Genomic DNA, 24,422 nt, shown 5'->3' with positions numbered 1-24,422 from the left:
GTTTGTTTTAGTATATTTTTTTTTTGGTCTATAGTCAGGTCCTATTTGAGGCCTATTTTTAATACATACCTAATAAAGGTTAAATTTTATCTCTGGGGGCACCATGCGATGTGGGGAGCTCTGGGGGTAACACACTGTATAGTAGGAGGATCTGGGGGAATCAAACAAGGTTGTGAGCTATGGTGGGATGTACTCTGGGTGGCGTTGGATGCATCATTCTCTGTGGTGAACACTAAGGACCCCATAAATTGTGGAGAGTTGTATGAGGACATCATACTGTGTGTGAAAGCATGATATACTGTGGTTGGCTGTGAGGTCATCAGGCTGAATCAAGGCAGTTTTGATGGCATCATATCGTTTGAGAGGAAATGAATGGTAATCATATTAGGTGAGGGGCATCAAACTGTATATATTGTAATTGTGAGGAGCATCATACATTGTAGGTGGCTATGGGGGCAGCATACTGGGTGTCTGGAGGATGATGGAATAATCATACTGTGTGGAGGGGAATGTACTGTGGGGCATCATACTGTATAGTGTACTGTGGGGGTATTATACTATGGTATTTGGGGCATAAGGGGCAAGAAAAGTTATCATACTGTGTGTGAATATCTATAGGCTTCACTAGGGGAAATAGTGTGTGTGCATATAAGGGACTGAGCAAGCGTACGGAAGTAGCTTAGCATAATTTTAAAATTGGGATAGTGTACTATGCACACCACAGTATTTATACCTCTTTCTTACCTTTCAAAGTTAGAAGATGTGCTGTTTTATTGTCATACACTAGTTGTAGAATTTGTCCACTGTTTCTCTCCCTGTCTGTGTTACTAAGCTTAGAGATGTGATAGTTTACTCTATCCAGATTCACCTCGAAAAGGCTGATGCATTCCCCGTCTCAGCTTTTATACAGGTTATTATAGTCTCTGCTTATAAAGAGTGCTATACCATGTGATGTAATAGCTGTAAGGCATTATGGGTGAGCTTGTCACACTGCGTCCAGGGTCATGTGAGCCTGATCTGGTTGATACAATTTTCTTCATTGTGTAAAATGATGGTGTTTTGCTTTTTATTGGCAATTTATGCGAAAACAAATTGCTTTAATTAGTCGCGTCCAGATGAAAGTAAATTTTTCATTTCATTTGGAAATCAAGGTCCCAGAGTCTGGCCAATTTTTACAATTATGATCACTGTCAGTTTATGAGATTAAAGCTATGGAACGCTTCCACAGATCCCACTGTGTTAGGGCTAGCGGAACGCACCAAATAATTTTAAGGATGGAATAAGGTGGGCTCGCAGCCCGGGGTCCACCATGCAGAGATGGAACCTGCTGCTGAGTAATGATGGACTATATGGTGGTATAATGTGGATACACACACGGGTTAGCTTCACCTGGTATGAAGGAAGCATGCCCTGTTGCGTCACAGGGCCGCTGTACCACACAAAGAGCGCAAGCAAAGAGTCACAGAACTCTATCCCAAGACTCAGGGAAAAAGTTCCTCTAGACCTCTTGCACTCGTCAGCACTACTGGGGTGTCAGAGATTAATAGAACTAATGATTTACTGCACAAGAGTGTGTGCAGTGCCGCTCTGGCAGATGCCACTAACCACCCAGATTTGGGCCAGGAAAGCGCACTATTAGTGCATTGCGCCGCACCGGTGGTCACTGCTATCAAATGCTGTATCGTGTGCTAGCTGTGTGGGATAGCACTGTCAGGCGAAAGATAGCTTCCACCTTTCACGAACAGTCAACAATACTAGGGATGGGAAAGATTCGGAGCTTTCATCCATCGACAGGCATACATCGACACACACGTTAATAAGTTTATACTAGCGCATGGCCGTGTAGCCATGCAATCCTTTTATAGCGGAAGCTCTCTGGGACCTTCCTAGTGGTCCAATAGGAGCTGCTACAGGACCTGAGCATATGACCCCTGACCTCCAATGAGAGGTTGTCCCTTGAGCATGCTCAGAAGAAGAAAAGCAGGACTTAGTCCAGGGACGCCTGCTGACCACTGATCTGCACTGGCTACAATGGCTGAGCCTGGAAGAACAGCAGCAACCAGCAACTGCACAGTATCAGCTTGAGCCAGATGCTGTGACCAATGTCTATGCTGAGCATGCTCCATTGCAACTGGAGGAGAATGGGAGACCACAGCGGAGATGGTTCGAGATTCCATTTGTGCAGTGGCAGGAACTCGACGCCTAATGCACTGATTTTTCGGGACATATTGTACTTCATGTCAATGGTAAAATTTATTTGATATGACTGCATTTACTTATGCAAAAAATGGAAATTTGGCAAAAAATTTTCAATTTTCAAACTTTTAATTTTTGTGCCCCTAAATCAGAGAGTCCTACCACACAAAATAGTTAATAAATAACATTTCCCACATGTCTACTTTACATTAGCACAATTTTGGAAACATAATTTTTTTTGCTAGGACATTATAAATCTTAAAAGTTTTTCTCATTTTTCCAACAAAATTTACAAAACCTGTTTTTTTAGGGTCCACCTGACATTTGAAGTGAATTTGAGGGGTCAATATAACAGAAAATGCCCAAAAGTGACACCATACAGAAAACTGCACACCTCACGGTGTGCAAAACCACATTGAAGAAGTTTATTAACCCTTCAGGTGCTTCACAAGAACTAAATCAATGTGGAAGGAAATCAAACATTTTACTTTTTTCACAAAAAATTTAATTTGGAAGCAAATTTTTTTTTATCTTCACAAGTTTGTCAGGAGAAAATGGACCTCGAAATTTGTTGTGCAATTTCTCCTGAGTATGGTGGTACTGTGGGGCAAAGCCACTGCTTGGACGCATGGCAGAGAACAGAAGTGAGAGAGCACCGTTTGACTTTTTGAACGCACAATTGGCTGGATTCACTGGCGGTCGTCATGTCACGTTTGTGCCTAAACGTTGTGCCCACTGATGTGCCTAACATTGGAAAACACCCAATTCTAACTCCAACCCTAATCCCAATCCTAACCCCAACACACCCCTAATCTTAATCCCAACCCTAACCATTACCCTAACCACAACACCACCCTAACCTAACATCAACACAACCCTAACCCTTGCCCATCCCTAACCCTATCAATTTTATCAAACGGGGAACGGTAAAAACGCCCCCTCAAAAGAAATTCACAAATTGCTGGTTTTTGTTCATTCTTCCTCACAAAAATCGGAATAAAAAGCGATCAAAAACTGTCATGTCCCCGAAAATGGCATTAATAAAACCGTCAACTCGTCCAGCAAAAAACAAAACCTCACATGACTCTGTGGACCAAAATATGGAAAAAGTATAGCTCTCAAAATGTGGAGAAGCAGAAACTAATTTTTGCATTACAAAGCGTCTTTTAGCGTGCCACAGCTGCCAGTCATAAAAATCCACTTAACCCCTTACCGGCATCGGACGTACTATACCGTCCGATGCCGGCTCCCCTGCTTTGATGCAGGGCTCCGCGGTGAGCCCGCACCAAAGCCGGGACATGTCAGCTGTTTTGAACAGCTGACATGTGCCCGTAATAGGCGCGGGCAGAATCGCGATCTGCCCGCACCTATTAACTAGTTTAACTACCGCATTTAACTACCGCTTCCGGCCGGGCGGCCGGAAATGACGTCATCGCCGACCCCCGTCACATGTCCGGGGGTCGGCGATGCGTCTCCATTGTAGCCATAGAGGTCCTTGAGACCTCTATGGTTACTGATTGCCCGTCGCTGTGAGCGCCACCCTGTGGTCGGCGCTCACAGCACACGTGCAATTCTGCTACATAGCAGCGATCAGCAGATCGCTGCTATGTAGCAGAGCCGATCGTGCTGTCCCTGCTTCTAGCCTCCCATGGAGGCTATTGAAGCATGGCAAAAGTTAAAAAAAAAAGTTTAAAAAAATGTGAAAAAAATAAAAAAAACATAAAAGTTTAAATCACCCCCCTTTCGCCCCAATCAAAATAAATCAATAAAAAAAATATCAAATCTACGCATATTTGGTATCACCGCGCTCAGAATTGCCCGATCTATCAAATAAAAAAAAGTATTAACCTGATCGCTAAACAGCGTAGCGGGAAAAAAACTCGAAACGCCAGAATTACGTTTTTTTGGTCGCCGCGACATTGCATTAAAATGCAATAACGGGCGATCAAAAGAACGTATCTGCACCGAAATGCTATCATTAAAAACGTCATCTCGGCACGCAAAAAATAAGCCCTCAACCGACCCCAGATCACGAAAAATGGAGACGCTACGAGTATCGGAAAATGGCACAATCTTTTTTTTTTTTTTTTTAGCAAAGTTTGGAATTTTTTTTCACCACTTAGATAAAAAATAAGCTAGTCATGTTTGGTGTCTATGAACTCGTAATGACCTGGAGAATCATAATGGCAGGTCATTTTTAGCATTTAGTGAACCTAGCAAAAAAGCCAAACAAAAAACCAATGTGGGATTGCACTTTTTTTGCAATTTCACCGCACTTGGAATTTTTTTCCCGTTTTCTAGTACATGACATGCTAAAACCAATGATGTCGTTCAAAAGTACAACTCGTCCCGCAAAAAATAAGCCCTCACATGGCCAAATTGACGGAAAAATAAAAAAGTTATGGCTCTGGGAAGGAGGGGAGCGAAAAACGAACACGGAAAAACGAAAAATCCCCTGGTCATGAAGGGGTTAAAATACCCGCTAAAAAAGTAAATCAAACCCCCATTCATCACCCCCTTTTTTAGGGTAATATAATAAAATTTTAAAAATGTGTTTTTTTCCATTTTCTCATTAGGGTTATGGTTAAAGTTGGGGCTAAAGTTAGGGTTAGGGTTGGGGCTAAAGTTAGGGTTTGGGCTACAGTTAGGGTTGGTGCTACAGTTAGTGCTGGGGCCACGGTTAGTGTTGGGGTTGGGGCTACAGTTAGGGTTAGGGTTGGGGCTACAGTTAGGGTTAGGGTTGGGGCTAAAATTATGGTTAGGGTCTGGGGCTAAAGTTAGGGCTAGTGTTGGGGCTGCACTAAGGGTTAGGGTTGGGGCTAAAGTAAGGGTTACGGTTGGGGCTAAAGTTAGGGCTGGGGCTAAAGTTAGGGTTAGGATTACATTTACGGTTGGGATTAGGGTTGGGATTAGGGTTAGGAGTGTGTCAGGGTTAGGGGTGTGGTTAGCGTTATGGTTGGGACTAGGGTTAGGGGTGTGTTGGAGTTAGGGGTGTGGTTAGGGTTGGGATTAGGGTTAGGGGTGTGTTGGCATTAGGGGTGTGGTTTGGATTAGGGTTAGGGGCATGTTTGATTTAGGGGTGTGGTTAGGGTTATGGTTTCGGTTGGGATTAGGGTTAGGGGTGTGTTTGGGTTAGAGCTTCAGTTAGAATTGGGGGTTTCCACTGTTTAGGCACATCGGGGCTCTCCAAACGTGACATGGCATCCGATTTCAATTCCAGCCAATTCTGCGCTGAAAAAGTAAAACAGTGCTCCTTCCCTTCAGAGCTCTCCTGAGCGCCAAAGCAAGGGTTTACCCCAACATATGGGGTATCAGCGTACTCAGGACAAATTGGACCACAAATTTTGGTGTCCAATTTATCTGGTTACCCTAGGGAAAATAAAAATTGGGGGGGCTTGTGGAAAAAAAAGCCCTCTGCGTTATAAACTGTAGTGAAACATTTGGGGAGTTCAAATTTGTCACAACACATCTAGATAAGTTCCTTGGGGGGTCTAGTTTCCAATATGGGTTCACTTGTGTGGGTTTCTACTTTTTAGGTACATCAGGGGCTCTCCAAATGCAATGGGATGTCTGCAGACCATTCCATCTAAGTCTGCACTCCAAACGGCGCTCCTTCCCTTCCGAGCTCTGCCATGCGCCCAAACAGTAGTTTTCTCCCACATATGGGGTATCAGTGTACTCAAGACAAATTGGGCAACAACTTTTCTCTTGTTAGCCTTGGGAAAATGTAAAACTGGGGCTAAAAAATAATTTTTGAGGAAAAAAAAATAATTTCTATTTTGGGCAAACACTTGGGGGTTCAAAGTGCTCACCACTAGTGTTGAGCGATACCGTCCGATACTTGAAAGTATCGGTATCGGATAGTATCGGCCGATACCCGAAAAATATCGGATATCGCCGATACCGATATCCGATACCAATACAAGTCAATGGGACATCAAGTATCGGAAGGTATCCTCATGGATCCCAGGGTCTGAAGGAGAGGAAACTCTCCTTCAGGCCCTGGGATCCATATTAAAGTGTAAAATAAAGAATTAAAATAAAAAATATTGTTATATTCACCTCTCCGGCGGCCCCTGGACATCAGCGGGAGGATCCGGCGTCCGGCACGGCTTCTTTCTTCAAAATGCGCGCCTTCAGGACCTGTGGAATGACGTCCCGGCTTCTGATTGGTCGCGTGCCGCCCATGTGACCGCCACGCGACCAATCAGAAGCCGCGACGTCATTCCTCAGGTCCTAGAAGGCGCTCATTCTAGGACTTTAGCTGAGGAATGACGTCGCGGCTTCTGATTGGTCGCGTGGCGGTCACATGGGCGGCACGCGACCAATCAGAAGCCGGGACGTCATTCCACAGGTCCTGAAGGCGCGCATTTTGAAGAAAGAAGCCGTGCCGGACGCCGGATCCTCCCGCTGATGTCCAGGGGCCGCCGGAGAGGTGAATATAACAATATTTTTTATTTTAATTCTTTATTTTACACTTCCGATACCGATACCCGATATCACAAAAATATCGGATCTCGGTATCGGAATTCCGATACCGCAAGTATCGGCCGATACCCGATACTTGCGGTATCGGAATGCTCAACACTACTCACCACACATCTAGATAAGTTCCTTGGGGGGTCTACTTTCCAAAATTGTGTCACTTGTGGGGGTTTCAATGTTTAGGCACATCAGGGGCTCTCCAAACGTGACATGGCTTCCCATCTCAATTCCAGTCAATTTTGCATTGAAAAGTCGAACGGCGCTCCTTCACTTCCGACCTCTGCCATGCACCCAAACAATGGTTTATCCCCACATATGGGGTATCAACGTACTCAGGACAAATTTCACAACAACATTTGGGGTCCAATTTCTCCTGTTACCCTTGGGAAAATAAAAAATTGGGGGCAAAAATATAATTTTTGTTAAAAAAAATGATTTTTTATTTTTAAGGCTATACATTATAAACTTCTGTGAAACACTTGATGGCGCTCACAACACATTTAGATAAGCTCCTTAGGGGGTCTACTTTCCAAAATGGTGTCATTTGTGGGGGGTTTCAATGTATAGGCACATCAGTGGCTCTTCAAACCCGACATGGCGTCCCATTTCATTTCCAGTCAATTTTGCATTGAAAAGTCAAACGACGCTCCTTCCCTTCCGAGCTCTGCCATGCGCCCAAACAGTGGTCTACCCACAAAACAGTGGTTTACCCCCCCACATGGGGTATCAGCATTCTCAGGACAAATTTCCCAAATTTTGGGTTCCAATTTCTTCTGTTACCCCTGGGAAAATAAAAAATTGGGGGGGAAAAGATTATTTTTTTTAAAAATATGATTTTTTTATTTTTACAGCTCTACATTATAAACTTCTGTGACGCACTTGGTGGGTCAAAGTGCTCACCACACATCTAGATAAGTTTCTTAGGGGTCTACTTTCCAAATGATGTCATTTGTGGGGGGTTTCAATGTTTAGGCACATCAGGGGCTCTCCAAACGCGACATGGCATCCTATCTCAATTCCAATCAATTTTGCATTAAAAGTCAAATGGCGCTCCTTCCCTTCTGAGCTCTGCCATGCGCCCAAACAGTGGTTTACCCCCACATACAGTACAGACAAAAAGTTTGGACACACCTTCTCATTTAAAGATTTTTCTGTATTTTCATGACTATGAAAATAGTACATTCACACTGAAGGCATCAAAACTATGAATTAACACATGTGGTATTATATACTTAACAAAAAAGTGTGAAACAATTGAAATTATGTCTTATATTCTAGGTTCTTCAAAGTGTTCACCTTTTGCTTTAATGACTGCTTTGCACACTCTTGGCATTCTCTTAATGAGCTTCACCGGGAATGGTTTTCACTTCACAGGTGTGCCCTGTCATGTTTAATATGTGGGATTTCTTGCCTTATAAATGGGGTTTGGACCATAATTTGTTCTGAGAGGGTCTCTCTTGGGCTCACTAGTCTAGGTTGGGTGGACATTTCAGGATCAAAAGGATGTCTGAGCTTATGGCGAGGTCTTATTGCTGGCCGCGAATGGAATCGGCCATCCCGGCAGAGGCCAGTGGGCTTGTTACATTCCTTCTTTGTGTCAAATAGGCCCTGGGACATGGTCGGGATGGACTTTGTTGTGGGTTTGCCCAAGTCTTGTAACAATACAGTCATCTGGGTAGTCACCGAACATTTCTCCAAGATGGTACACTTAGTTCCTCTTCCACAAGATCTGTCAGCATGGGCTTTGGCTGCGCTTTTTGTGAAGCATTTTTTCCTTCTTCATGGCATGACTGACATGATAGTCAATGACCGGGGTCTCCAGTTTGCTTCTCGGTTCTGGAGAGAGCTCTGTCGTCTGCTCAGTATTCTGTTTAATCTCTCTTCACCATACCATCCCGAGACGAACGGGTTGGTGGAGAGGGCCAATCAGACTCTGGTCACATACCTACAGCACTTCATCTCTGCCAGGCATGATGATTGGGCATCTTTTTTGCCTTGGGCAGAGTTTGCTCTTAACAATACGGTTGCTGATTGTACAGGGCAGACTCCATTTCTCCTTAATTAAGGTCAGCATCCGAGTGTTCCCGTCCCCATGACCATCTCTTCTTCCGACTCTAGGTTGGTAAACTGGGCTCTGGAGGCTAGTGACATCTGAGACAACACACAGGATGCCATCAAGGCCTCTAAGGAGAGAATGAGGGATTCTGTTGATGTACATCGCCATCCCGCCCTGGTCTTCACTCTGGGCGACTTGGTGTGGCTCTTAGCTTGTATATCAAGCTGTGCGTAGAGTCCACTAAAGTTTGCTCCCCGTCACCAAGGTCCTTTTAAAATACTGGAGCAGGTTAATCCTGTGGTGTATCACCTGTCCCTTCGAACACACCTGAATATCACCGACACCTTTAATGTGTCCCTCTTGAAACCCGTTCACATGTCCCGGTTTTCTGAGTCATCTGCCGAGACGTCGGGTATTTCCTCGGATGACTTTGCAGTGAATGCAATCATCGATTCCAAGGTGATACGAGGCAAAAAAGTTAATTTAGTGGACTGGAAGGGTCATGGGCCAGAGGATAGGACCTGGGAGCCTGTTGAACACATTTGTGCCCCCTAGCTTACTGTGACCTTCAAGCATGCCAAAGCTCGCGGGGGGGGGGGGTGCTAGGAAGGGGGTTAATGTTTGACACCGGGATTCTCCCTCTGCATAGGATGGATCCCAAGCCTTATCTTTTCCTGCGGTCCCTCATTCAGTCTCAACCGCAGTGAATGATGCTCAGCAAAGACATCAGTCTCAGTGTCTTGCTCATACTCGGGCTGTGCGCTTGGATACTGCTGCCTCTCCAGGTTCAGCTATAGTAACTGGCAATAGACAGTAGCGAGCTATCCCTCTTGAGAAGAAGTCCGAGATTCGCTCTACTGAGCATGCTCATGAGGCGACTTTTCAGTGGAGGTCGGCCGTCACATGCTCATGTCCTATCCGGCTTCGGATTGGTCCGTGAGCAAGGTCCTGTCTAATTGGCAAAAACTATAAAAGGATCTTTGGTGCTCCCGTTGGTGTGCTAAGATCATTTATGTTGTGTGTGAGGAACCTAACGGTGTTCTGGACTCGGTTGTATGTGCTCAGGGCAGGCCGATTGCCTTTAGAATTCCGGCTTCCCCAGAGAGGAGATTGTGTGTTTGAATTCAGGGATGGCGCTAGTGCCTTTAGAATTCAGGCCTCTAAACAGAGAAGTTCTGTGAGTGCTTGGAGTCCACTACCAGTTCCTTTGCCCCAGTGGGGCTTGCGTACTCCTGTGAAGCTAACAGGCTATGCGTTTAGCGCCATATTCACTCAGCAACTGTGGGGGATAAACACAGTCTTATTGCAAAGTTCCTTTCCCATTGCTGTGTGCGATTGGCACAGCCACGTGCTTCTCCACTGAGTGACTTTAACTCAGTGTGAGTCACTTTCGCTCACTGCTAGTATTTGCCATTGTCCTCTAGCTGCAGTTTGCCATCTCTGCACCATGGACCCCGGGTGGCGAACACACTTTATTTTCAAATTTATTTAGTGTGTTCTGAAAACCCTAACAGATTCAGTCTTTCCCGGTGTTTGCCATAGAATTATGTTACGATGGGAAACATGTTCCTGTTCTATGATGTGTACAAATGATCAAAACTGTTGGTACCGTTCTTTCCTTTGCTTCCTCTGGTCCATGCTGAGTGTGATACACCATGTCACCAAACAGAGAGTGTCTGTAGCCCTATATACAGGCCCACTCACTGATTCCAAGATTGTAGACTCCTGTGATGCTAATTAGTAGACACACTTTGATTTGACATGTCCCTTTGGTCACATTATTTTCAGGGGTACCATAATTTCTGTCCATGCCTATTCCATGAGTTTTATTTTTTTTTTAATTCTGTGGAAGCCTGGTTGAAAAGCAATGTCTGTCTTTCATTTGTTCATTTTCATAGATTTTTTATTTATTACTACTTTTGTCAGATTCAAGTTATTTCTGTGACCATTGTGGGTTTTTCTGTCTTTAAACGAGGGGTACCAACAATTTTGACCACGTATGTATATAGTTACGTCATGGTGATCATGCAGGAATCTTTGTCCATGGGTCCACTACTGGGAGGCTTAACTGACAGCCAAACTCTTGCAGTAACAGCCAGTTGTATAAAATGTCCAATTATCATAGAGGGTTTAAGGAGAAAAGTTAAGAAAAAATTATAATTATTATTATTATAATTATTATTATTATAATTATATCGGTCCTCTGGCTGGCGTCTGCCTGTCTCCATGGCTATGCGTCCTCCTGACGTCTTCGGCTCCCAGCCCACTTTGCTGATGCGTCTGCAGTGGGCATGGACCGATGACGTCGGACGCCGAGGCCCTGGCTTCCGGCTTTCGCCATGCCATTGTAAGCGCCGTATATACCGCACAACTCCGCTTTTAGTGGACTCATTTCCTCCCCTCTATAAATACCTGCATTTTACACCCTGACACCACGCCCCCCAAAGAAGCTACACAGCGAAACGCGCGTTGGGGTTCTTTTATAGGTATTATTATCAATATGCCCTTGGCACTTTATATGATATAACGTGAGTCTCCTTTCTATATATTTTTTTGCATTTTGTACTGCTATCTGATAGTAATACTATATGATGTGGTTGTGTTCCATCCTGCAACATAGACAATCGTACTCACCACTTCTAATCTGCCTACAACTAGTCTGACATATTTACATACCTTCCGTTTTGGACGTGGCACCCAAAGGTGTCACAATCTCCCCTTTTTCCTTTATTTTTCATATTTTTGTATCATCTTTAATACTATTTTAATGTATTTTCCAAAATAAAGATTTGTATGATTTACATCTTATATCGCTCTGTGGTCCATATCTTTTTATTTGGTTTTCTATACTTTACTTATGTATGAGCCTTGATCCGGCCTTCTGTTTTGGTAAAATACTTAATAAGTAACATTCCCACATGTCTACTTTACATCAGCACAATTTTGGAACCAAAATTTTTTTTGTTAGGGAGTTATAAGGGTTAAAAGTTGACCAGCAATTTCTCATTTTTACACCACCGTTTTGAGGGGGTCTATATGATAGAAAATACCCAAGTGTGACAACATTCTAAAAACTGCACCCCTCAAGGTGCTCAAAACCACATTCAAGAAGTTTATTAACCCTTACCAAGGGTAACAGGAGAAATTGGAACCCAAAAGTTGTTGTACAATTTGTTCTGAGTATGCTGATACCCCATACAGTACAGACCAAAAGTTTGGACACACCTTGATTACATGTGGGGATTCCCTAGCAACCAGGCAACCCCCACATGTACTTATGCTGGCTAACAGATGTAAATCATTCAGCTGCGGCGATGAAAACTAAATCTCGAAGCACTAAAAAATACTCGCAGGTCACCCGAGCGTGCTTGGGAAATCTCGAGTAATGAGTATATTCGCTCATCACTAGTTTTTATGTGATAAAGAGAAGTTCCTAGACCATTAGAGGACAAAACTCATCACATTATATTGGCTTGAAAGGTTCACTATCAATAACATGATTGTTACATTCTTGAACTTTTTCTGTACATTAATACATTATTTGAGTCACCTAATGATATGAGATGAGGATTTTAGACAGCTGACTGATCTATAATATTATATTAATAGAAAGTTCAGATAAAATCTTGTGTTGTAACGTTAGCTTGCTAGACTTTTTTGGTCTAGACCTGTGGTACAAAGATACAATCAGGGCCGGACTGGCCATTGGGCAATTCTGGCAAATGCCAGAAGGGCCGGTGCCACTAATGGGCCGCTGCACTCCCCCCCTCCACCCGCCAGTGCTGCCACTGCCGTATTCAACTATACCGGCGTCTATGACGCCGGTACAGTTGAATGCAATGATGGAGGAGAGAGCATCTGCTGACGTTCCCTCTCCCATCATTCCCCGCTCTGCCTCTGACACTGCGGGTGCGCGATGACGTCATATCATTGCGCACCTGCTGTGTCCCGGGCAGACTGCAGCCGCTGAGACAGGAGCAGGGAGCAGCACGGGCAAGAGGAGAGGAGAGGTGAGGAGTGTGTTTTTTTTGTTTTTTTTTACGGTACTGTGGGGCCATTATCGGGGGGAAAGAGATATGAGGTGTGGGCTGTGCTAGTCTGTCATTGCCTCAGTTACAGTTGTGTGGGCTGTGCTGTATACACTACAGTGTGGGCTGTGCTGTATATACTACTGTGTGGGCTGTACTGTATATACTACTGTGTGGGCTGTGCTGTATATACTACTGTATGGGCTGTGCTGTATATACTACTGTGTGGGCTGTGCTGTATATACTACTGTGTGTGCTATGCTGTATATACTACTGTGTGGGCTGTGCTGTATATACTACTGTGTGGTCTGTGCTGTATATACAGTCATGGCCAAAATTTTTGAGAATGACACCAAAATTATATTTTCACATGATCTGCTGCCCTCTGGTTTTTATTAGTGTTTGTCTGATGTTTATATCACATACAGAAATATAATTGCAATCATATTATGAGTACCAATAGGTGATATTGACAGTTAGAATGAGTTAATGCAGCAAGTCAATATTTGCAATGTTGACCCTTCTTCTTCAAGACCTCTGCAATTCTCCCTGGCATGCTCTCAATCAACTTCTGGACCAAATCCTGACTGATAGCAGTCCATTCTTGCATAATCAATGCTTGCATTTTGCCAGAATTTGTTGGTTTTTGTTTGTCCACCCGTCTCTTGATGATTGACCACAAGTTCTCAATGGGATTAAGATCTAGGGAGTTTCCAGGCTATGCACCCAAAATCTCTATGTTTTGTTCCATGAGCCATTTAGTTATCACCTTTGCTTTATGGCAAGTTGCTCCATCATGCTGGAAAAGGCATTGTTGGGCACCAAACTGCTCTTGGACGGTTGGGAGAAGTGGCTCTTGGAGGACATTCTGGTACCATTCTTTATTCATGGCTGTGTTTTTAGGCAAGACTGTGAGTGAGCCGATTCCCTTGGCTGAGAAGCAACCCCACACATGAATGGTTTCAGGATGCTTTACAGTTGGCATGAGACAAGACTGGTGGTAGCGCTCACCTCTTCTCCGAATAAGCTTTTTTCCAGATGTCCCAAACAATCAAAAGGGGATTCATCAAAGAAAATGACTTTGCCCCAGTCCTCAGCAGTCCACTCCCTGTACCTTTTGCAGAATATCAGTCGGTCCCTGATGTTTTTTCTGGAGAGAAGTGGCTTCTTTGCTGCCCTCCTTGAAACCAGGCCTTGCTCAAAGAGTCTCCGCCTCACAGTGCGTGCAGAAGCACTCACACCAGCCTGCTGCCATTCCTGAGCAAGCTCGGCACTGCTGGTAGTCCGATCCCGCAGCTGAAACAGTTTTAAGATACGGTCCTGGCGCTTGCTGGTCTTTCTTGGGCGCCCTGGAGCCTTTCTGACAACAATGGAAGCTCTCTCCTTGAAGTTCTTGATGATGCGATAGATTGTTGACTGAAGTGCAATCTTTGTAGCTGCGATACTTTTCCCTGTTATGCCATTTTTGTGCAGTGCAATGATGGCTGCACATGTTTCTTTAGAGATAACCATGGTTAACTGAATAGAAACAATGATACCAAGCACCAGCCTCCTTTTAAAGTGTCCAGTGATGTCATTCTTACTTAATCATAACTGATTGATCGCCAGCCCTGTCCTCATCAACACCCACACCTGTGTTAATGGATCAATCACTAAAACAATGTTAGCTGCTCCTTTTAAGGCAGGACTGCAATGATGTTGAAATGTGTTTTGGGGGTTAAAGTTCATTTTCTGGGCAAATATTGACTTTGCAAGTACAGTAATTGCTGTTAAGCTGATCACTCTGACATTCAGGAGTATATGCAAATTGCCATTAGAAAAAGTGAAGCAGTAGACAATGGAAAAATTAATATTTGTCCCATTCTCAAAATTTTTGTCCATGACTGTACTACTGTGTGGGCTGTGCTGTATATACTACTGTGTGTGCTATGCTGTATATACTACTGTGTGGTCTATGCTGTATATACTACTGTGTGGTCTGTGCTGTATATACTACTGTGTGGGCTGTGCTGTATATACTACTGTGTGGGCTGTGCTGTATATACTACTGTGTGGTCTGTGCTGTATACACTACTGTGTGGTCTGTGCTGTATATACTACTGTGTGGGCTGTGCTGTATATACTACTGTGTGGTCTGTGCTGTATATACTTCTGTGTGGGCTGTGCTGTATATACTACTGTGTGGGCTGTGCTGTATATACTACTGTGCGGGCTGTGCTGTATATACTACTGTGTGGTCTGTGCTGTATATACTACTGTGTGGGCTGTGCTGTATATACTACTGTGTGGGCTGTGCTGTATATACTACTGTGTGGGCTGTGCTGTATATACTACTGTGTGGGCTGTGCTGTATATACTACTGTGTGGTCTGTGCTGTATATAATACTATGTGGTCTGTGCTGTATATACTACTGTGTGGGCTGTGCTGTATATACTACTGTGTGGGCTGTGCTGTATATACTACTGTGTGGGCTATGCAGTATGTACTACTGTGTGGGCTGTGCTGTATATACTACTGTGTGGGCTGTGCTGTATATACTACTGTGTGGGCTGTGCTGTATATACTACTGTGTGGGCTGTGCTGTATATGCTACTGTGTGGTCTGTGCTGTATATATTACTGTGTGGTCTGTGCTGTATATACTACTGTGTGGTCTGTGCTGTATATACTACTGTGTGGTCTGTGCTGTATATACTACTGTGTGGACTGTGCTGTGCATACTACTGTGAGGGCAGTGCTATATACTACTAAGCGGGCAGTGCTGTATACTACTAAGCGGGCTGTGCTGTATACCACTACATGGACTGTGCTGTATACTACTACGCAGGCTGTGCTGTATACTACTACGTGGGCTGTGCTATATTATGCAGGCTGTGCTATATACTATGCGGTTTGTGCTATATACTATGCGGGCTTTGATATATACTATGGGGGTATATTATACTCTATGGGGGAGGCCGTGTTATATACTATGTGGCTGTGTTCAGGGCCAGACTGGCCATTGTGCATTTCTGGCAAATGCCAGAAGGGCCAGTGCCAGTAGTGGGCCGCTGCACTCTGCTCCCCTCCACCCGCCAGTGCCGCCACTGCCGCATTCAACTATACTGGCGTCTATGATGCCGCTACAGTTGAATGCAATGATGGAGGAGAGAGCATCTGCTGACGCTTCCTCTCCCATCATTCCCCGCTCTGCCTCTGGCACTGCGGGTGTGCGATGATGTCATATCATCGCGCACCTGCTGTGTCCCGGGCAGACTGCAGCCGCCAAGACAGGAGCAGGGAGTAGCGCAGGCAAAATGAGAGGTGAGAAGTGTGTTTTTTTTTGTTTCTTTTTTTACAGGACTGCGGGGACATTATTGAGGGGAGGAGAGATGAGATGTGGGCTGTGCTAGTCTGTCATTGCCTCAGTTACAGTTGTGTGGGCTGTGCTGTATATACTTCTGTGTGGGCTGTGCTGTATAAACTACTGTGTGGGCTGTGTTGTATATACTACTGTGTGGGCTGTGCTGTATATACTACTGTGTGGTCTGTGCTGTATATACTACTATGTGTGCTCTGCTGTATATACTACTGTGTGGTCTGTGCTGTATATACTACTGTGTGGGCTGTGCTGTATATACTACTGTGTGGGCTGTGCTGTATATACTACTGTGTGGGCTGTGCTGTATATGCTACTGTGTGGTCTGTGCTGTATATACTACTATGTGTGCTGTGCTGTATATACTACTGTGTGGTCTGTGCTATATATACTACTGTGTGGGATGTGCTGTAAATACTACTGTTTGGGCTGTGCTGTATATACTACTGTGTGGTCTATGCTGTACATACTACTGTGTGGTCTGTGCTGTATATACTACTGTGTGGGCTGTGCTGTATATACTACTGTGTGGACTGTGCTGTATATTCTACTGTGTGGTCTGTGCTGTATATACTACTGTGTGGGCTGTGCTGTACATACTACTGTATGGGCTGTGCTGTATATACTACTGTGTGGTCTGTGCTGTATATACTACTGTGTGGGCTGTGCTATATACACTACTGTGTGAGCTGTGCTGTATATACTACTGTGTGGGCTGTGCTGTATATACTACTAAGCGGGCAGTGCTGTTTACTACTACGCGGGCTGGGCTGTATACTACTATGCGGGCTATGATGTAAACTACTACGCGGGCTGTGCTGTATACTACCACACGGGCTGTGCTGTATACTACTACATGGACTGTGCTGTATACTACTATGCGGGCTGTGCTGTATACTACTATGCGGGCTGTGCTGTATTATGCAGGCTGTGCTATATACTATGCAGGTTGTGCTATATACTATACGGGCTTTGATATATACAGTACTATGGGGGTATATTATATTCTATGGGGGAGGCCATGTTATATACTATGTGGCTGTGTTATATACTATTGTGGGGGTATATTATATTCTATGGGGGAGGCTGTGTTTTATACTATGGGGGTATATTATATTCCATGGGGAAGGCTGTCTTATATACTATGGGGGGCTGCATTATATTCTATGAGGGGCTACATTATATATTATGGGGAGGTGGGCTGTATTATATTCTATGGGGGGCTGTATTAGAATTTATGAGGGATGATTGCATCATACTCTTTGATGGGGCTGCATTATATTCTATGGGAAGGTGGGCTGTATTTTATTCTATTCGGGGCTACATTATATTCTATGAGGGGCTGTATTATATTTATATTCAATGAGGGGTGATTGCATCATACTCTATGAGGGGGCTGCATTAAACTATGAGGGGGGCTGCATTATATTCTATGGGGGTTACATTATACTCTGGGGTGGCTGCATTATACTCTGAGGTGGCTGCATTATACTCTGGTGTGGCTGCATTATACTCTGTAGGGTGGTGGCTGCATTATACTGTATGTGGGCTGCATTATATTGTATAAAGGACTATGGGGAATACGTTATACTATATGAAGAAATATTGGGTGCATTATACTATGGGAAGTGAATTGTACTACATGGATGACTATGGTTAATCCTACAAGCAAACCACGGAGTATAAAGACACCCAGAAGTAAAAATAGTAACAACTTTATTAAATCTCATAATTACATAAATACACAAGGTTACAAAAAACAGACTCGACATACAGTGTACACATATATGCATCAGTGACATCTAAACCAGTTCAAATAAATAAACGGTACTCTGCCTGTCTTACCCACACTGTTTAGGTGCCAGCGTCCGTCCGGGGCTGCCGGACGGACGCTGGCACCTAAACAGTGTGGGTAAGACAGGCAGAGTACCGTTTATTTATTTGAACTGGTTTAGATGTCACTGATGCAATATAATGTAGCGTTACCGGGTATGTGTAGTCGGCACTATGCACTTTTATGTGAGAGGATATTTTGAAAGACTGACATTTCCCTGGTAGGCTTTCGGTTTATGCTTTGTCTGCACCCTAGGTGTTATATGCAGCGGTTCCTGTCCGCCGTACATGAACTATATGTGTACACTGTATGTCGAGTCTGTTTTTTGTAACCTTGTGTATTTATGTAATTATGAGATTTAATAAAGTTGTTACTATTTTTACTTCTGGGTGTCTTTATACTCCGTGGTTTGCTTGTAGGATTAATCTAGTAGTGGAGTTTACCCTGTATTAGTTTATGTCCATGATAGGGAATTCCCCTGTATCTGGTATGCATTAATATGCATCAGTGGTATCTGTATCTATGGATGACTATGGTGGTGCATTATACTATACGGAGCACTGTGAGGAGTGTATTATGCTATATGGAGGACTATGAGGAGTGTATTATACTATATGGAGGACCGGGCGAGTGTATTTTAATATATGGAGGAGTGTATTATAGTATATGGAGGACTGTTGTGAACATTATAATATATGGAGGACTATGGGGTGTATTTTACTAAACAAGTAAAATGCTGCATATTCATTGGGTGATTGGATTGTTTTTGCCGGAACAAAAATCCTTGTTCTCAGCAGCACATCGCCAGCGGAAACTGTAGATGTGCTGCTAATAACATGATACTGTATGGTGATCTGTTAGTGATCTATTAGTGATGGGTCTGTCCCATCATTCTTTCTCACACGGTGGAAAAAGGCCGGGAAACAAGCGTTGAACAACTTCAGTAATGTCGATCAAAGTCATTTAACGGCCTGAACTCAACGCATGTAAATACAACCGAAATGCTTTTGTGTGATGTGCAATATGTTAGCATTTGGGGCCCCATTTTAAACTTTGGCTAAGGCCCCACTTTGCCTAAAACCGGCCATGCATACAAGTGTACAAAGATATTATACAGTCACCATGTGACAAGTGGGCCTGTGTAACTTCAAATGCCAGGACTGAAGTTTAGTCCCCTGGATACAATCATCCTTGTTTGTTGATTATTGTATTTTTTTCACATTTTTTCCTTATTGTGCCTAGACACATATTTGCAGTATCTTATGTCTGAACACATAGTAAGGATCTGTGAGCATGATTGATCATACCATCTTTCTGAGCCCAAAGTTAAAAGGTCAAACAGACCTGAAAATGTGACTTTTGCCTAGTAGGAAGATCACTGAAACTAAGAGAGCTAGATAATAGACTCATGGAGCGATGTCTGTACTGAGAGTAACAAGATTGAAATGAAAAACAATATTTCTGTTCTTGCCTGATGGGTGCTCAGCTGTTTCGTGCAATTTTGAGCTGCACATATTCCATGTGCTTCCTACCATGACGACCTTTGTGTTCACAGCATTGCAGAACTAAGCACATTAAAAGCCATTATCAAAAAGGTGGCACATGGCTATCATGATTAACTGTACAAGGATGCATAGCGCATCAGTTTTACTAGTTACATTTTAATGGAACAATTACTTCCTCTTTTGCCTGCATGTTTTTCCTTTTATCATAAATAGATTTTACAATGTGGGCATGTCACAGTTTTACAACATTGCGCCCCATACTCATCCCACTTTACAAATGTCCATTTTAGAACAGTGCAATAAAAAGAAATGATGGTGAATGCGATGTCAAGTATTTTTCTGCAGTAAATATCATAAGGTGTTGAGTGGCTTACTCTTCATAATTAATGTTTATTCTCCTTTAGAATATTAAATAATTATACATGTAATCATCCTATTAAATGCCTTATCACCAGCTGATGAGAAAATATGCCCCAATTATCACTATGTCTAGATATATAAGGATCAGTCTCAATGCCATCATCAAAACATAGCTTTTGAGTCTCTGAGAAGTTCAGAACTAAGAAAAAAATCAGTCATGTCTGGAATCAAAGGAGGAGCAAACTGCCAGAAGAGCTCGTGCCAGAATCCGTGCAAGGATCCCTGCCAAAAAGTGCCTGTCTGTGTGAATCCTTGCCAAGACCGTAAGTTACTCTTTTTTGTTTTTGCCTTAATGAATTCTTTGTAAACTTTACACATTAATTAGTATTATAGAACTTTGCTCCAGAATTTTACATTAGTATTTTTTTAACAAAGAGATAAAAAATGTAAAGAAAAAAAAAACGGTAAAAAAAAAAAAAGCCTTGCTGAATACATGTCAAATTTTGTTAGGCGTCGAGTTCCTGCCCTTCCAGGTTCAGCCATTATAACTAGTGCTGTTCGGCGGCGAGCAGGCGCTCCTGGGACTAAGTCCTGCTTTTCCCTCCTGAGCATGCCCAGTTGAAGGCCTCTCATTGGAGGTCGGGGGTCACATGCTCAGGTCTTGTAGCAGCTCCTATTGGTCCACTAGGAAGGTCCTGAACTGCTACAGCTATAAAAGGTTCACATGGCCGCACTGCAATGCGCTAGTATCATTTGTGTTTGGCAGTTTTCAGTGGATACTCTGCCACACTGTATATAAGTGGTGTGAGCCTGTTTAGCCCTGGGGCTCTACACTGAGGCAGGCAGCTATCGTCAGAGGGGCCAAATAGCCTTGGCTTAGCATCTGTTTCCTTTATGTGTGCGGTTAGCACAGAAGAGTTCCAGAGCAAGCACAACTTTCAGTTAGGGTTTTAGTCCCTGTGTACAGCGCAACTCTGTGAGGCAACAGAGCTCGCTTTCATTTCACACAGGGTGAAGTTTAACCCACGTGTGAGCTCAGTGTCCATCCGCCATTACTTGCAGCTGGTTTCTCTGCACGGTGGACCCCGGGCTGTGAACGCACCTCGTATCTATCACCCTATTACTTGGTGCGTTTCGCTAGCCTTAAGACATTTAAGGTTAGGTTTAGCTCACATTTCATATGCTCTTAGGTTCAGCCTGTAGGTATATACGGGCCCCATATATAATTTGCAGCTGTATGTCATTCAGCCGTATACTTCCTTTTTTGACTTGAAGTCGCTTTCTATTGAGATGAATAGTTGAATATGCTTTTTTGATACAGTAAAGGGATTAAAGTCTTAGAAGTAGGGTATGTTCAATGTATTCAATTTTAAAAAAGTGTTTTCCATAGAAGTAAATCTCAAACATGTAGAAAAAGTAATTGATCTAGATATTCATTATGACAGCCATATTTGTTGCTATGACATTGGATTTAACCTTCAAGGATAAACGGTTCAGGAGGTAATGTCCTATAGTGTACAATCCCTCCTAAACATCTAAACTGTCCATCATTGTGCCTCCCATTGTTATGTCATATAATCACTGCAGACAATAAGAGGTCACTGATTGGCCTGCAGCCTTTACTATTACATAGTTAGTATATTTGAAAACAGACACGTCTATCAAGATCAACCAAGCTGACATTAGTATATGGGTTTTTTATTTTTTGATGGACAGTTTAGCTGTTATGAATCTGTTATCCACTTGTAGGCAATCTTTTCAAATTGATGATATTTGATATATTCCTCATAATGGTTTTCCACTGATTGTAGCATATACAGTAGTTCTTGATGCAATTTTTTGTTACACAGTGAATATTGTTACTGTGTACACAATTCTGTAGTTTTTAAAACTCTTTATATACTATGTACACAAGATATCAAAATGGTGATACAGACTTGCAGATTTTGGACTAACTGCTTAAAATTTTTCTTTCCAGATTATGCAGAATAGAAATTACTACTAGAAGATTAATTTTAGACCAGCCATTGTAATAATAGAGGATTATAACAAATATCTAAACTTTTTGGTCTTATCTCAGGGAGCAAAGAATTGGAAATAATCCATTAAAACAGTCTCATATTGAATTCTGTATGATTCGAATTTGATACAGAAACATTTGGAAGGCATACAGGAAGACAAGGCCTGTAATAATTATAATGAGGTCATAGCCCAAAGAAGGTTTTTTTCTCATATTAAAAATTCTGGCTGTCTGGGGCAATGAAGGCATTGTTAATAAAATCTCTCCTATTGCAAGGCAGTGAACAAGTCAGTGTACATGTCCTGGTTGTATGAGGCAGTAAAAGGGTAACAGTTAAATTGTGGTTCATAGGGTCTAGTCTGCAGATGGGAAAAGAGTCTAGCAGAAAGTTTTGGTATGTAGGAATTGACTAGTAGGCCCTTCCTTCACAACTGTCCTGCATAGGTGGTCGAACAGAATCCTATAGACTTCAACAGGTTGTGCCACAGCTCCATAGAACTCACACTCTGTACATAACTACGATATGACCATAATCATACATAACTTGCATACATTGTTTCAAAATGCAGTGAACACAGAATGAATGTTTCTCTTTTCTAGCTTGCCAATCTGGATCCCAGTACTCCGGCTACAGCAATCAACAAGGTCGTGGACAATTCCCCAAACAAGGTAAAGATAAGGATAATTTTAGTTAGTTTTTCACTGTCATCAGTGCTAATTAATTTCTCTATGCACAGATCAAAATCACTGTATTTAAAAGCTGCTTTATAAGGTGTGATTCATAGGACTGCATCTGGCATAAAATATGATGAAAAACTGTGCTGGGTTCCCAAACTTCCAGAAATTCTTGAACATTCTGTAAAATTAGGGCACTTTTTCCCTTGTCTGTAAAAAACTTGAATAGGTTATTATGACTGTAATTATGATTTTTTTACAGTTCAAAGAGAATGCAGCTAATTTATAGTTTGTAATCATGGATCACTGATAGTCATAATGATTTATTATGGTTATTGAATGTCACTGTAAAAAATGTGGAGTCTGTGAATTTTTGATAAGCTGTCCAGAAAAGAAAATCAAACTAGTGACCTTGATAATGTAGAGTATACAGTCTAACAGAGCAATTCTTTATAAAATGTGATGATTCACAAAGACAACGTACAGGGCCACAAAGAATGCTCAGTAGGGATCTACATTGTGTGTCTCATTACAAGGTATCCATATCTCATAAATAGGAGAACTGCATCATTTTAGAAAATTCCCTTATTTTCCTGAAACATGCTCTTCTCCAGAACTTGACACAGGAACCTTCATTTTAACTATTATGTATTCTGGCAGTTGTAGAATTTCTCAATGGGTGAGTGCATGAAAAAATAAAATATTTATCTTGCTTTTTGCCTTTGCGCTGTGCTCAAATTATTTTACACATATAAAATTCTGAAAAATAGCAAACACATATATAGTAAAGTTAATTCCAAAGCAATAAATATCATGAAAGTCTTATCTTTAAACTGCAGGTAATTTATTCTGTTACCTTGTACCATGTATTGCTCTTTTGTATTGTAACTAAACTGTTATGTTTTGTTTTTTTATATTTGAGTGGCTTTTTATTTGCAAACAAGTGAGTGGGGGTCTACATCCTAAGACCCGCACCAATCCCAGTCGAGAATGTAGCTCAGGTGACAGAAGCACACAGCTCCTTCCTGATCCCGCACACATAGCAACGGATGGATACAATACAACAGCTGCAGCTGTGCACCACACAAGCGGTTTTTCAGAGATAGGTTGGCGGTCTTACTAAACTGCTTTTAATTAAAAGGGCACTCAAATGGCACTCAAATATAAAAAAGAAAGTATACAGTTTATCTTCTTTGAAATAAATGACTAACTGATATATGTTTACTTCTCCATCAGATCCCTGCAACCCCTGCTGTCCACCTCCCTGCTGTCCACCTCCCTGCTGTCCACCGCCCTGCTGTCCTGATCCCTACTGTCCTGATCCCTGCTGTCCACCTCCCTGCCAAGGTCAAGGGAATTTCTATTCCAATAAATGAACATGTGACACCCGACTTTGTTCCTTGGATTGTTCCCCATCTTTCCGCAAATGTATTATAAATTGTCCTAATCAATTGAGGATCCTGACCTTCACTGTTGCTCGCTGTTTACTCATCTGTTCTGTTATCCAATAAAATTCTGCTATTAACACATGACTTATAGTTTATGTATTCAAGTTCTTATGCATTAGAAATCTTTTATTATAGGGAATAAAAAAAACAACCCATGGACAGATGAAGGATCCTTTCTAAGAAAAAAGGCAGACATGTTTTCTAATCCAGAACAACACCTTTAACAAAAAATAGGTTAAATATCAAATGCCTCTCATATGCAATGCAAAGCCTTTTAAGTGTAAATATACTTAAAGTAGACAACAGTAACATAAAGCTACGATAAACCACCAATAATAATAATCTTTATACAGAGCACTGTATAATTCAGTAGATGAACCTACAGAACTCTATAAGTAACAGAATACAATTCAAACAATTAGAGGGAAAGTGGTGACACAAAAAGATAAAAAAATAT

At 42.5% G+C, this 24,422-nt stretch overlaps 1 long non-coding RNA gene across 1 annotated transcript in view; it reads left to right on the top strand.

Annotated features, from left to right (window-relative positions):
• LOC138667716 (uncharacterized) overlaps positions 1–23,828 on the top strand; it is a 53,024-nt gene extending 29,196 nt beyond the window's left edge. Inside the window, exons 2-3 of the long non-coding RNA XR_011318903.1 lie at positions 22,443–22,511; positions 23,754–23,828. This is a non-coding gene — a long non-coding RNA (uncharacterized lncRNA). The remainder of the gene's footprint in view (positions 1–22,442; positions 22,512–23,753) is intronic.
• Positions 23,829–24,422: the final 594 nt, after the last annotated feature.

The sequence above is a fragment of the Ranitomeya imitator genome, chromosome 2 (genome assembly GCF_032444005.1).
Source record: "Ranitomeya imitator isolate aRanImi1 chromosome 2, aRanImi1.pri, whole genome shotgun sequence".
NCBI classification, from domain to species: Eukaryota; Metazoa; Chordata; class Amphibia; order Anura; family Dendrobatidae; genus Ranitomeya; species Ranitomeya imitator.
This window is presented reverse-complemented; position numbering and strand designations above follow the sequence as displayed.